This window comes from Elephas maximus, chromosome 3 (assembly GCF_024166365.1).
Source record: "Elephas maximus indicus isolate mEleMax1 chromosome 3, mEleMax1 primary haplotype, whole genome shotgun sequence".
Taxonomy (NCBI): Eukaryota; Metazoa; Chordata; class Mammalia; order Proboscidea; family Elephantidae; genus Elephas; species Elephas maximus.
Window position 1 is genome coordinate 72,268,590 of NC_064821.1, and position 12,794 is coordinate 72,281,383.

Here is a 12,794-nt window from a genome sequence, read left to right on the forward strand (position 1 = left end):
AAATTCCCATTCTACTGTCTCTGTGTACATTCTTTGCTGTCACCCCACTGCATCCTAATTTTATAGGCTGTACATTTTTCTGACAGTAGTTTATTTGTAGACATAAATACAGACAAGTGATGACAGTTCACTTTGAGCAGGCTTTAACTCGGGAGATGATGCTATCTTATTTGGGGGAAGGGCTGGGGTGTAGCTACTTGGGTTCACCTCTGGAACCAGCTATTCCCTGGACTTCACCTGTGACCCTAGGCAAGTCACTTGGCCTCTGTGGACTTAGGATTTGGGGAACGGCAAGCTTCTTACACTCTGAGGCTCTCTAGTTTATGGCACATAAAATGGGAATAGTATTGTAACCAATGTGAATATATACTATATATATATATATATATATATATATAATGCCTTAAATTATTTTCATAAGTTGATAGGCATTTGTTGAGCATTTTTGGAGAATCCCTTTTACATCTATATTCTTACTTGTTTCTCGGAACAGTTCTATTAAGTAGAAAGGGCAGGCTCCATAGGTTAGTGACCTGCCCAAAGTGCCATAGCTAGGTAATGCCATAGTTAGAACTCCTTGTGCTAAAGCAAATTAAAGGTTTTAATGTAAAAAAAGAGCCATAAGAGTATTAGAAGAAAATATAGAAAAGTATCTGACTACATAAAAGTCAGAAATTATATTAACAAAGTTAAAGTGGGAAGAAGAATTTGCAATACATATAACAAAGGTTAATTAAAAAAAAAAAAGGATAAGACAGTTCACAGAAGAAAAAATATCATTTGGTCAATAAATATATTAAAATATGTTTATTTTCAGTATTAATTAAAAAATAACTTAAGCTGTGGTAATCCATACCATGGAATAGTATTCAGCAGTAAAAAGAAATGAGAATGGTGTATTAATAGATGCAACAAGCATCCAGTCTCCGTAGAATTATGCTTAGTGCAAGAGGCAATCCCAAAAGATTACACACAGTATGATTCCATTAAATACCATTCTTTTTTTTAAACAGTATCTTTATTGAGATGTAATTCATATGCCACATATTTCATCCATTTAAGGTGTACAATTGAATGTTTTTTTCATATATTTCTGCTTTTGTAACCATCACCACAATCTAATTTGAGAACATTTTCATAATTGCAGAAAGAAACCCTATACCCATTAGCAGTCATTCCTGATTCCCCCCCATTCTCCCAGTTTTAGGCAACCACTAATCTACTTTCTATTTGCGTGTTCTGAACATTTTTTGTAAATGGAATCATACAATGTGTAATCTTTTGTGGCTGGCTTCATACATTTAGCATAATGTTTTCAAGGTTCATTGTGTTTTTAGCATGTATCAGCACTTCATTATTTTTTTTGCCATTCCAAAATACGGTATGGATATACCACATTTTGTTTATCCGTTCTTCAGGTGGAGGACATTTGGGTTGTTTCTGCTTTTTTGCTATTGTGAATAAGGTCACTATGAACTTTTTTTACAGGTTTTTGTGTGGATGTAGCTTCATTTGAATGGAATCGCTGGGCCATATGTTAACTCTTATACTTTGTCTTTTTAATTGTCCTTTAGATGAAGGTTTACAGGGCAAATTATTTTCTCATTAGACAATACTCATATTGTTTTGTGACATTTCGTCAGCCCTACGACATGTCAACACTCTCCCCTTCTCGATCTTGAGTTCTCTATTATTAGCTTTCTTGTCCCCTCCTGCTTTTTCGTCTTTGCCTCTGGGCTGGTGTTCCCATTTAGTCTCATTTTGTTTTATGGGGCCTATGTTTAACATTTTGAGGAACTGCCATACTGTTTTCCAAAGTGATTGTTGTTGGTGTTAGGTGACAGCGAGTCAGTTCCGACTCATAAGTGACCCTATGTACAACAGAACAAAATACTGCCTGGTCCTGCACCATACTCAAAGTTCTTGTTTTGCTTGAGTCCATTGTTTCAGTCTGTCTCATCAAGGATCATTGTCTTTTTCACTGACCATCTGCTTTACCAAGCATGATTTCCTTCTCCAGGGACTGGTCCCTCCTGATAACATGTCCAATGTATGTGAGATGAAGTCTCACCATCCTTGCTTCTAAGGAGCATTCTGGCTGTATATCTTCCAACACAGATTTATTCTTTCTTACGGCAGTCCATGGTATAGTCAGTATTCTTCGCCAACGCCGTAATTCAAAGGCATCAATTCTTCTTCGGTCTTCCTTATTCATTGTCCAGCTTTCGCATGCCTATGAGGCGATTGAAAACATTGTGGCTTGGGTCAGGTAAACCTTGGTCTTCAAGGTGACATCTTTGATTTTTAACACTTTAAAGAGGTCTTTTCCAGGAGATTTGCCCAGTGCAATGCATCTTTTGATTTCTTGACTGCTGCTTCCATTAATGTTGATTGTGGATCTAAGTAAAATGAAATCCTTGACAACTTCAGTCTTTTCTCCGTTTATTATGATGTTGCCTATTGGCCATTTGTAAGGATTTTTGTTTTTTTTATGTCGAGGTGTAATCCATACCGAAAGCTGTGGTCTTTGATCTTCATCAGTAAGTGCTTCAGATCCTCTTCACTCTGAGCAAGCAAGGTTGTGTCATCTGCGTATCTCAGGTGGTTAATGAGTCTTCCTCCAATCCTGATGCCCCATTCTCTTCATATAGTCCAGTTTCTTGGATTACTTGCTCACCATACAGAGTGAATATGTATGGTGAAAGAATACAAACCTGACACACAGCTTTCTTGACTTTAAACCATGAAGTATTCCCTTATTCTATTCGAATGACTGCCTCTTGATCCATGTATAAGTTTCCCATGAGCACAATTAAGTGTTCTGGCATTTTAATTCTTCCCAGGGTTATCCATAGTTTGTTACGATCCACACAGTCGAATGCCTTAGCATAGTCAGTCAAACACAGGTAATCATCTTTCTAGTATTCTCTGCTTTCAGCCAGGATCCATCGGACATCAGCAGTGATATCCCTGGTTCCACATCCTCTTCTAAATCTAGCTTGAATTTTGTCAGTTTCCTGTGGATAATACTTCTGCAGCTGCTTTTGAATGATCTTCAGCGAAATTTTACTTGCGTGTGATAATGATATTTTTCGATAATTTTTGCATTCGTTTGGATTACCTTTCTTGGGAATAGGCACGAATATGGATCTCTTCTAGTCAGTTGGCCAGGGAGCCGTCTTCCAAATTTCTTGGCATAGATGAATGAGCACTTCCAGTGCTGCATCGGTTCGTTGAAACATCTCAATTGGTATTCTGTCGGTTCCTGGAGCCTTGTTTTTTGCCAGTGCCTTCAGTGCAGTTTCAACTTCTTCCTTCAGTACCATTGGTCCTTGATCATATGCTGCCTCCTGAAATGGTTGAATGTTGACCACTTCTTTTTGGTATAGTGACTCTGTGTATTCCTTCCATCTTCTTTTGATGCTTCCTATGTCATTTAATATTTTCCCTGTAGAGTCTTTCAGTATTGCAACTCAAGGCTTGAATTTTTTCTTCAGTTCTTTCAGCTTGAGAAATGCTGAGCGTTTTCTTCCCTTTCAGTTTTCTGTCTTCAAGTCTTTGCACATGTCATCATAATACTTTACTTTGTCTTCTGGAGACACTCTTTGAAATCTTCTGTGCAGCTCTTTTACTTCATCATTTTTTTTCCTTTTGCTTTAGCTACTTGATGTTCAAGAGCAAGTTGCAGAGTCTCTTCTGACATCTATTTAGGCTTTTTCTTTCTTTCCTGTTTTTTTAATGACCTCTTGCTTTCTTCATGTTTAGTGTCCTTGATATCCTTCCACAGCTCTTCTGGAGGTATACTTAGCCATCCTAGTGGGAGTGAAATGGTATCTCTTGTGGTTTTGATTTGCATCTCTCTAATGTCTAATGATGCTGAGTGTGTTTTCACGTGTTTGGTGGCCATTTGAATGTCCTCTTTGGTGAAATGTCTATTCAAACCCTTCGCCCATTTTATGATTGGGTTTTTTGTCTTTTTGGTGTTAAGTTGTTGGTTTTATATATGTTTTGATTATTAGATTCTTGTCAGATATATGGTTTCCAAAGATACTCTCCCAGTTGATAGCTTGTTTTTCACTTTTTTGATAGTCTTTTGATGAACAAAAGTGTTTCATTTTTATGAGGTCCCATTTATTTATTTTGTCTTTTGCTGTTTGTGCTTTTGTTATATTTGATAATCCGTTATTAAAAGCTAGGCCAGACAGTGTTGTCCCTGCTTGTTCTTCTGGGAGTTTTATGGTTTTAGTTTGCACATTTAGGTTCTTAATCCATTTTGAATTTATTTCTTTGTATGGTGTAAGGCAGGAATCCTGTTCATTTTTCTGCATGTGGAAATCCAATTTTCCTGGCACCATTTATTGAACAGACTCTTCTTTCCCTATTGAATGAAACTCAGCACCTTTGTCAAAAATCAGTTGACCATAGATGTGTGGGTTTATTCCTGGACTCTCAGTTCTATTCCATTGATCTGTTTGCCTATTATTATACCAGTACCAGGCTGTTTTGATTACTGTAGTTGTAGAGTATGTTTACAATCAGGAAGTGTGAGTTTTCCTACTTTTTTCTACTCTTTCAACATTGCTTTAGCTATTCCGTGCGTTTTGCCATACTGTATAAAGTCAAGGATTGGTTTTTCTGTAAAGAAGGCAGTTGGAATTTTGATTGGGATTGCATTGACTCTATCGATCTCTTTGGGTAGTATTGACATCTTAGTAGTATTAAGTCTTCCAGTACATGAACATGGAACATCTTTCCATTTATTTAAGTCTTTTTTAATCTCCTTCAGCAGTGTTTTTATAGTTTTCATTGTATGTCTTTCACATTCCTGGTTAGATTTATTCCTGGGTATTTTATTCTCTTAGATACTATTATAATTGGAATTGCTGCCTTAATTTCCCTTTCAGATTTCTCGTTTGCTAGTGTATAGAAACCCAACTGATTTTTGTTTGTTGATCTTGCACCCTGTAACTTTGCTAGATTCCTCTATTAGCTCTAGAAATTTTCTTGTCGACTCTGTGCGATTTTTTTTTTATAAGATCATGTCATCTACAAATAGAGGTAATTTTACTTCTTTTCCAATCTGGATACCTTTTATTTCTTTTCCTTGTTATATTGCTCTGGGTAGGACATCAAATACAATATTGAATAGAAGTGGTGAGAGGGGCAGCTTTGTCTTGTTCCCTGATTTCGGGGGGAAAGCTCTCAGTCTTTCTCCATTAAGTATAATGTTGGCTCTTGGCTTTTCATATATGCCCTGAATCATCGTATCAAAGAATTTCTCTTTTATTCCAGTCATCTTTAGGGTTTTTATTAAGAAAGGGTGTTGGATTTTATCAAATGCTTTTTCTGCATCCATAGAGATGGTTGTGTAGTTCCTATGTATACTATAATTTTGCCAAATGTTACCATTTGGGTAAACTGAGTAAAGGGTCTATAAGACCTCTCTCTCTGTATTTCTTACAGCTACGGTACATATGAATCCACAATGATCTCAAAATGAAAAAATTTTGAAAAGTAATTTAAAGCTTTCATAGATCTTTGAAACCTATGAGATTAACAAATATTAAAAAGATTGTTATTAAAAAGTACATTAATGCACACTTTTGTTCATTATTGGGAGCATAAATTGTTACAGACTTTGGCCGTACCTAGTAACATTTTTAATGTGCTTACCCTTTAACTCAAGCAGCAATGATTGTGAGGATGGCACAGGACCAGGCAATGTTTCAATCTGTTGTACTAGGGTGGCTAACAATAACAACAACCTTTTAACCCAGCTATTCTTTGGCGATTTAGCCTGTAGTGGAGAATTATATAAATTATACACGTTTGTGCAGTGGAAACTATGAAGGCGATAAAAAGAATGGTAACTGTATTTCTAAGTCACTTTGTTGCTGGTGCTTTCTTCATCTTACCAGAAAAAGCTAGTGGAAAGTTTTTAACACAGTTATAACATGCTGCTATCTGATGATAGCAGTTGTAAGACACCATTAATTATAAGAAGCATTCCAAGTTCAGAGATGTTAAAATGTTGGAGGAGGAGTGCATCTTAGGATCAAAGAAACAGGGTAGATCTCAACTTATTGACCTGGAAAGATGTCCAAGATAATAAATGAAAAGGCGTGTTGCAGGAGAGTTTGTGTGCCATAACCCTTCCTCCCTTTTTAAAGTATGTGCGTGTATGCCTACATATTTTCAAAACTACTGCCTATGTTTGTTTATACCAAAGACTGGAAGATATTCAACCAATTTTTAACAGTGGAGTTAGGTTTGCTAAGGGAAGGATGTACATGGAAGAGGGACTTTCACTTTTTACATTTTTTTTTTTTAATAAAAATTTTCTTACAAATAAAGTCCAGCAGCCGATCTTTGAATGATAAAGCCCTGCGTACGCTGCAAATTGCCTCTCTGCGTTAGAAGCAGCTTACCAGTAGTTTTCAAGCGGGCAGTCAGCAATCTGTAATAAAGCTTCTCGTCTTAGGTTGGCTGGAATGTAATGAGGTAGAGTTCTTCCCCATCCCTATAGGATTTGCACCTTTTTCGGTCTGAAGACAGATTTTCTTAATAGTATACTTGCCATGGCTGCTAGTGCCTGAAAGTCCCATCCTTACTTGGGCACTTACATGACACTTTGGGACCCATGTGGGGATTTAAGGCCTGCCACCTTCCAGCAGTCAGTCCTCAACTCAGTTGTGTCCATACCCTGTCAGATGATTCCCCTGATTGTGGCTGACAGTTTAGAAGTGATTCTGTCAGTCTGGCGGCTCTTCTGAGCTAGGCTTGGAGGGAGAGCTCAAGGAGCCAAGCAATTTGACTGAGTAATCCTGGGGTCTTCTATAGGTTTATTGGATAACTAGGACAGTTGACTTCTCTGCGCTGTACCTTAGGTTCTCCGCATGTAAAGGGGGAAAGACTATTTATTAAGTCCCATTCTGAAAGGACTGGGTTATGAAACAACTCTGGCCTGATTAAATCTTTACATTTTTAATTCAGAACTGTAGACCCTAATTTGAATTTGTTTCCCCAGCCTATTCTCAGAAATCTTTAACTACTGTGGAGTTCAGGACCCCTTCTTTTTTTTTTTTTTTTTAATTTTTATTGTGCTTTAAGTGAAAGTTTACAAATCAAGTTGGACTCTCATACAAAAATTTATAAACACCTTGCTATATACTCCTAATTGCTCCCCCCTAATGAGACAGCACACTCCTTCCCTCCACTTTCTGTTCGTGTTGATTCTCCCAGCTTCTGACCCCTTCCACCGTCTCATCTCCCCTTCAGACAGGAGATGCCCACATAGTCTCGTGTGTCTACCTGATCCAAGAAGGTCGTTCTTTCCCAGTATCATTTTCTATCCCATAGTCCAACCCAATCCCTGTCTGAAGAGTTGGCTTTGGAAATGGTTCCTGTCTTGGGCTAACAGAAGGTCTGGGGACCATGAACTCTGGGGTCCTTCTAGTCTCAGTCAGACCATTAAGTCTGGTTTTTTTAACGAGAATTTGGGGTCTGCATCCCACTGCTCTCCTGCTCCCTCAGGGATTCTCTGTTGTGTTCCCTGTCAGGGCAGTCATGGGTTGTAGCTGGGCACCATCTATTTCTTCTGGTCTCAGGCTGATGTAGTCTTTGCTTTATGTGGCCCTTTCTGCCTCTTGGGCTCATAATTCCCTTGTGTCTTTGGTGTTCTCCATTCTCCTTTGTTCCAGGTAAATTGAGACCAATTGATGCATCTTAGATGGCCACTTGCTAGCATTTAAGACCCCAGATGCTGCTCTCCAAAGTGGGATGCAGAATGTTTTCTTAACAGATTTTATTATGCCAATTGACCTAGATGTCTCCTGAAACCATGGTACCCAAACCCTTGCCCCTGCTACGCTGGCCTTTGAAGTGTTCAGTTTATTCAGGAAACTTCTTTGCTTTTGGTTTAGTCCAGTTCTGCTGACCTCGTCTGTATTGTGTGTTGTCTTTCCCTTCATCTAAAATAGTTCTTATCTACTATCCAATTAGTGAAAACCTTCACCCTCCCTCCCTCCCTCCCTCCCTCCCTACCCTGTCTCGTAACCATCAAAGAATATTCTCTATTTAAACTATTTCTCAAGTTCTTGTAGTAGTGGTCAGGACCCCTTCTTAAGTATCCTGGAGAAGCCAGAACTTTCTGTGATGGTAAAAATGTTCTGTACCTGTGCTGTCCAGTATAGTAGCCACTGAATCTTTAATATTATTTATTTTAATTAAACTTTAAACTTAAAGCAGCTGCAGGTGGCTGGTGATTATGGTAGTAGATGGAGTAGCCCTACAAGATTATAAGGTTCGTTTTTCCTTTTTTCCGCTCACCAGCGCAAAATTCTGAAATTTTGAGAGCAGAGCTTGTTGTTCAACATTATACTTTTAGAGTATCCCTGACTCTGCCTTGCTTGTGGTAGAAGCTCAGATATTTTTATCAGTGGATTCAGTTTAGCAAATATTTATTGAGTTACATTTCCTGATCACAGTGTTAGGTGGGAACACAGGAAAAAAACAAAATTATAGTCTCTGCTTCCCTCAGGTTGTTCATATTCTAGAGTGGAAACAAATTCCAATGTAGGGTTGCACCTTAGTCCAGTGAGCTGTGGAATAGTTAGGCTGTTTGAATGAGGCAAGGCCTAAACGAGTGCCTGGGGTATACTGAGTATTCAGTAAATTTTACTGAATGAATAAATATAGTCCCAGCTCCACCATTGACTAGCTTCTTGACTTGGGCAAGTTGCTTAATCCTTGCGCCTTAGTTTTGTCATCGGTGAAATGGGAATGATGTGCATATTTTAGACTCTGGAGTTTCTTGATTGGCAGGATCATGTTTTACTCAAACTTGGAACCATTTTGCCTACAATATAGTGGATATTTTAAAGAGGAAAGGTGTGCATCAGGCTTGTATCCTTTCACCATACCTATTTACTCTGTATGCTGAGCAAATAATCTGAGAAGCTGGATTATATGAAGAAGAATGGGGCATCAGGATTGGAGGAAGACTCGTTAACAACCTGTGTTATGCAGATGACACAAACTTGCTTGCTGAAAGTGAAGAGAACTTGAAGCACTTACTGATGAAGATTAAAGACCACAGCCTCCAGTATGGATTGCCTCTCAACATAAAGAAAATTAAAATCCTCACAACTGGACCAATAAGCAACATCATGATAAACGGAGAAAAGATTGAACTTGTCAAGGATTTCGTTTTACTTGGATCCACAATCAACACCCATGGAAGCGGCAGTCAAATCAAAAGATGCATTGCTGCAAAAGACCTCTTTAAAGTGCTGAAAAGCAAAGATGTCACTCCAAAGACTGAGGTGTGCCAGACCGAAGTCATGGTGTTTTCAATTACCTCATGTGCACACGAAAGCTGGACAGTGAATAAGGAAGACTGAGGAAGAATTGATGCCTTCGAATTGTGGTGTTGGTGAAGAATATTGAGTATACCATGAACTGCCAAAAGAACAAACAAATCTGTGTTGAAAGAAGTACAACCAGAATACTTTTTAGAAGCAAGGACGGTGAGACTGTGTCTCACATACTTGGGACATGTTATCAGGAGGGATCAGTCCCTGGAGAAGGATATCATGCTTGGTGAAGTAGAAGTTCAGCGAAAAAGAGAAAGACCCTTAATGATGGATTGACACAGGGGCTACGACAACGGGCTCAAGCATAGCAATGATTGTGAGGATGGCACAGGACCAAGCAGTGTTTTGTCCTGTTGTACATGGGGTCAGTATGAGTCAGAGCCAACCTGACTGCACCTAACAACAACAACAACAGTAAACATTTGAATGATCCATAACTGAAACAAGTTAAAGGACAGGAAAGCACTTTATTAACTTAGGTGTCTACGTTATTGTCTTCTACCATTGATTGGAGACTACTTATTTGAAAAACCTGGAGAGGAAATTCATCTCCCCTAGAGGTAAAGGAAACCTTTCATTTTGATGCTTTTTCGCTGCAGCTATCCTCTTGTTTGAAATTTTCACCTTTGTTACCAGTCGAAGTTGTGAAAGAAATGAATGTTGAATGCTGAACCTGTTAAAAGAACAATTTCAAGGAGACTGTAATAGACTTGCTCTGTTTCTCTTTTATGATTTCCAAGTTATCAGAATTTTTTTTTTCTTTTTACCAGCTGACACTCAGATGGGACTCATTCCTTTTAAGTGTCATTTGGGTTTAATGACAAAGATGATGGACTCGATATACCCTTTGGGCCGTTATGGCTTGATGCAGAAATCCAAGCACAAACTGGTGTGAAGAACTGCCTTCCATGTGGCCTGGCAAGCAAAGCATTTTTGTTTCTGTTTTGTTTGGAGCATGTGCTAGAACAGAATTAGATGTGTTACTACTATCTGTAGATGAGCTCATCTTTTTTCTCAATTGTAAAGATAATGTAAGATCAATAATAAAGAAAAAATGGGAAAATACCAGTGTAATGTGGGAGACCTGTTAGACTCATATTTGAATTGTAGTTTTGTTATTTAACATCTTTGTGACCTTGGACAATTTCCTTAACTTCTAGACTGTTTCCTGATCTGCAGAACGAGGATGTGAACCCAATTCACAGGCTTGACGTGGGGATTCAATGAATGTATGTCTGTAAAGTGTCTAGGGAGGTACCCAGCACAGAGTGAGGGGTTCTAAACTGTTTTGTGCATTCTACTGTATGTATGAAATCCAGCTGTTGGTAGTATGTGTGTGTGTCTGTGTGTGTGTTTAGGGTGGGGGGTGGGTAACAATAAAGTGCCTCCCAGCAATTCAGACTGCCTTCTGAGAATTAAACTAGTGAAAAGCATATACAGATTATGGGATTAAAAATAGATAAAATAAACCAGATGAAATTGCCTATAAATATGTAACTGACAATGTGAGTACTCAAGACTGAAACGATAATCTGGAGATAATTCCAGGGAAAGGGATTGTAAAGGTAGACAGAAATCTAATTGATTGTATCTTATTCCATTTAGGGAAAGATTATGTGAACAGGATGGGGCTATTAGCCTGGTACACAGTAAAAGAAAGCCTGAGAGCCTGAAGTTGGCATTGCTTATCTTGCCTTATCTAGGGCAGAAATATCTAGAGGATGGATTCTTTTGTGAGGAATAATATTCCATTAAACCATCATGAAATAGAAAAGTACCTCAAAACATGTGTCTTCCTTTTGTTCTGATTCCATGTTGAAGCAATTTCTAATCACTAATTTTTTGCCATGAGTCAGAATTGACTCAATGGCAACTAACGACAACAACAATCATTTAATTTTTCAGATATTTGATACCAGGAGCAGCAGGTATTTTAACTAGATGAGGACTGGAAACCTTCCAGGTGTAAGACAAGTATACCATCTAATGTAAATTAATAAATTAGTGTCTTGTGTCTGTCCCTGAGCCAGTCCCTAAACTGACAGTCGCATTAATATATTTTAGTATGTAAGCACCTGTATGCTGAAGACTCCCAAATTTATATCTCCAGCCCGTACCCCTACTCTGAGCTACACAGTTACGTATTCATCTGCTGGCCTAACCTTTGCATTCAAGACTGAGGGCTATACCGTATCCCCTTTTTTAATTTACACTGTAAGCTAAGGCTCCTTGGTAATAAGCCATTGATCTCTCAACTCTAAAAATCCTGTATCCCAGCATAACTATTTCTATATTCCCTTCTGGTCTCTGTCTTAGTTACCTAGTGCTGCTGTAACAGAAAACCTGAAATGGGTAGCTTTAGCAAACAGGAATTAATTTTCTCACAGTTTCTAGGAGGCTAGAAGTCCAAATTCAAGGCACTGGCTCTAGGGGAAGGTTCTCTCTACGCTTTGGGGGAAAACCCTTGTATCTTTCAGCTTCTCTTCCTTGGTGATCTCCACATGGCGTCATTCTTTCCCCATCTGTGCTTCCTTGTTTCTGTACCTAATCTGCTTTTATATCTCAAAAGTGATTGGCTTAAAACATACCCTACACTGGTACGGCCTCATTAATATGACAAAGAAAACCCTATTCCCAGATGAGATTACATCCACAGGTATAGGGATTAGGATTTACAACATAATTTTGGGGGCTACAGTTCAGTACATATGAGACATACTTTTACAGAAATGCTATCATAGTGTATATATTATTCTACATTTTTCTTTTTAATATTTTTATGATTAAAAATACTACATGCTAAATATATATAAAAATATATATATAGAAACCAAAAATTATTAGTGGTTATGGGGTGAAAGGGAGGGAGAGAAGTTTTTGCTTAGGGGGCAGTGGGTTTGTTAATGGTGCAGAATAACTTGGAAAAGAATAGTGAGAATGGTTGTACAACTTGCAGAGTGTAATGAATGTTACTAAATTATACATGTAGAAATTGTTGAATTGGCATATGTTTTATGTATGTTGTCACTACGATAAAAAAATAGTGCATGCTTGTTATATAGAAATATAGGAGGGAAAACAAAAGAAAACTATCATGATATTACTACCAGGTAGAGATAGGCGCTATTAACAATTCGGTGTATTTCTTTGTAGTCATGTATGTATAAAATTTAACATATTTAGATTAAGATTATACTCTGTGTTAGTTTCTTACACTTAGTGATGCTTAAACATTTCCCCATCTTTTAAAGTACTTTTTAAAAAGATTTAAATGACTTTATTCTATCATTCAGATGTACAACATACTCATTTTAAGTTGTTCCCAATTTTTCACTATTAATGCTTTGAGAAATAGCATATTTATCCAGGAGAGAGATGCCTGGACCATAAAAGTATCCTACTTTGGGATCAAGTGGGAGA

At 37.9% G+C, this 12,794-nt stretch overlaps 1 protein-coding gene across 2 annotated transcripts in view; it reads left to right on the forward strand.

Annotated features, from left to right (window-relative positions):
* ZCCHC17 (zinc finger CCHC-type containing 17) overlaps positions 1 to 12,794 on the forward strand; it is a 92,391-nt gene that overhangs the window by 37,052 nt on the left and 42,545 nt on the right. The gene's annotated exons all lie outside the window — the stretch shown is intronic.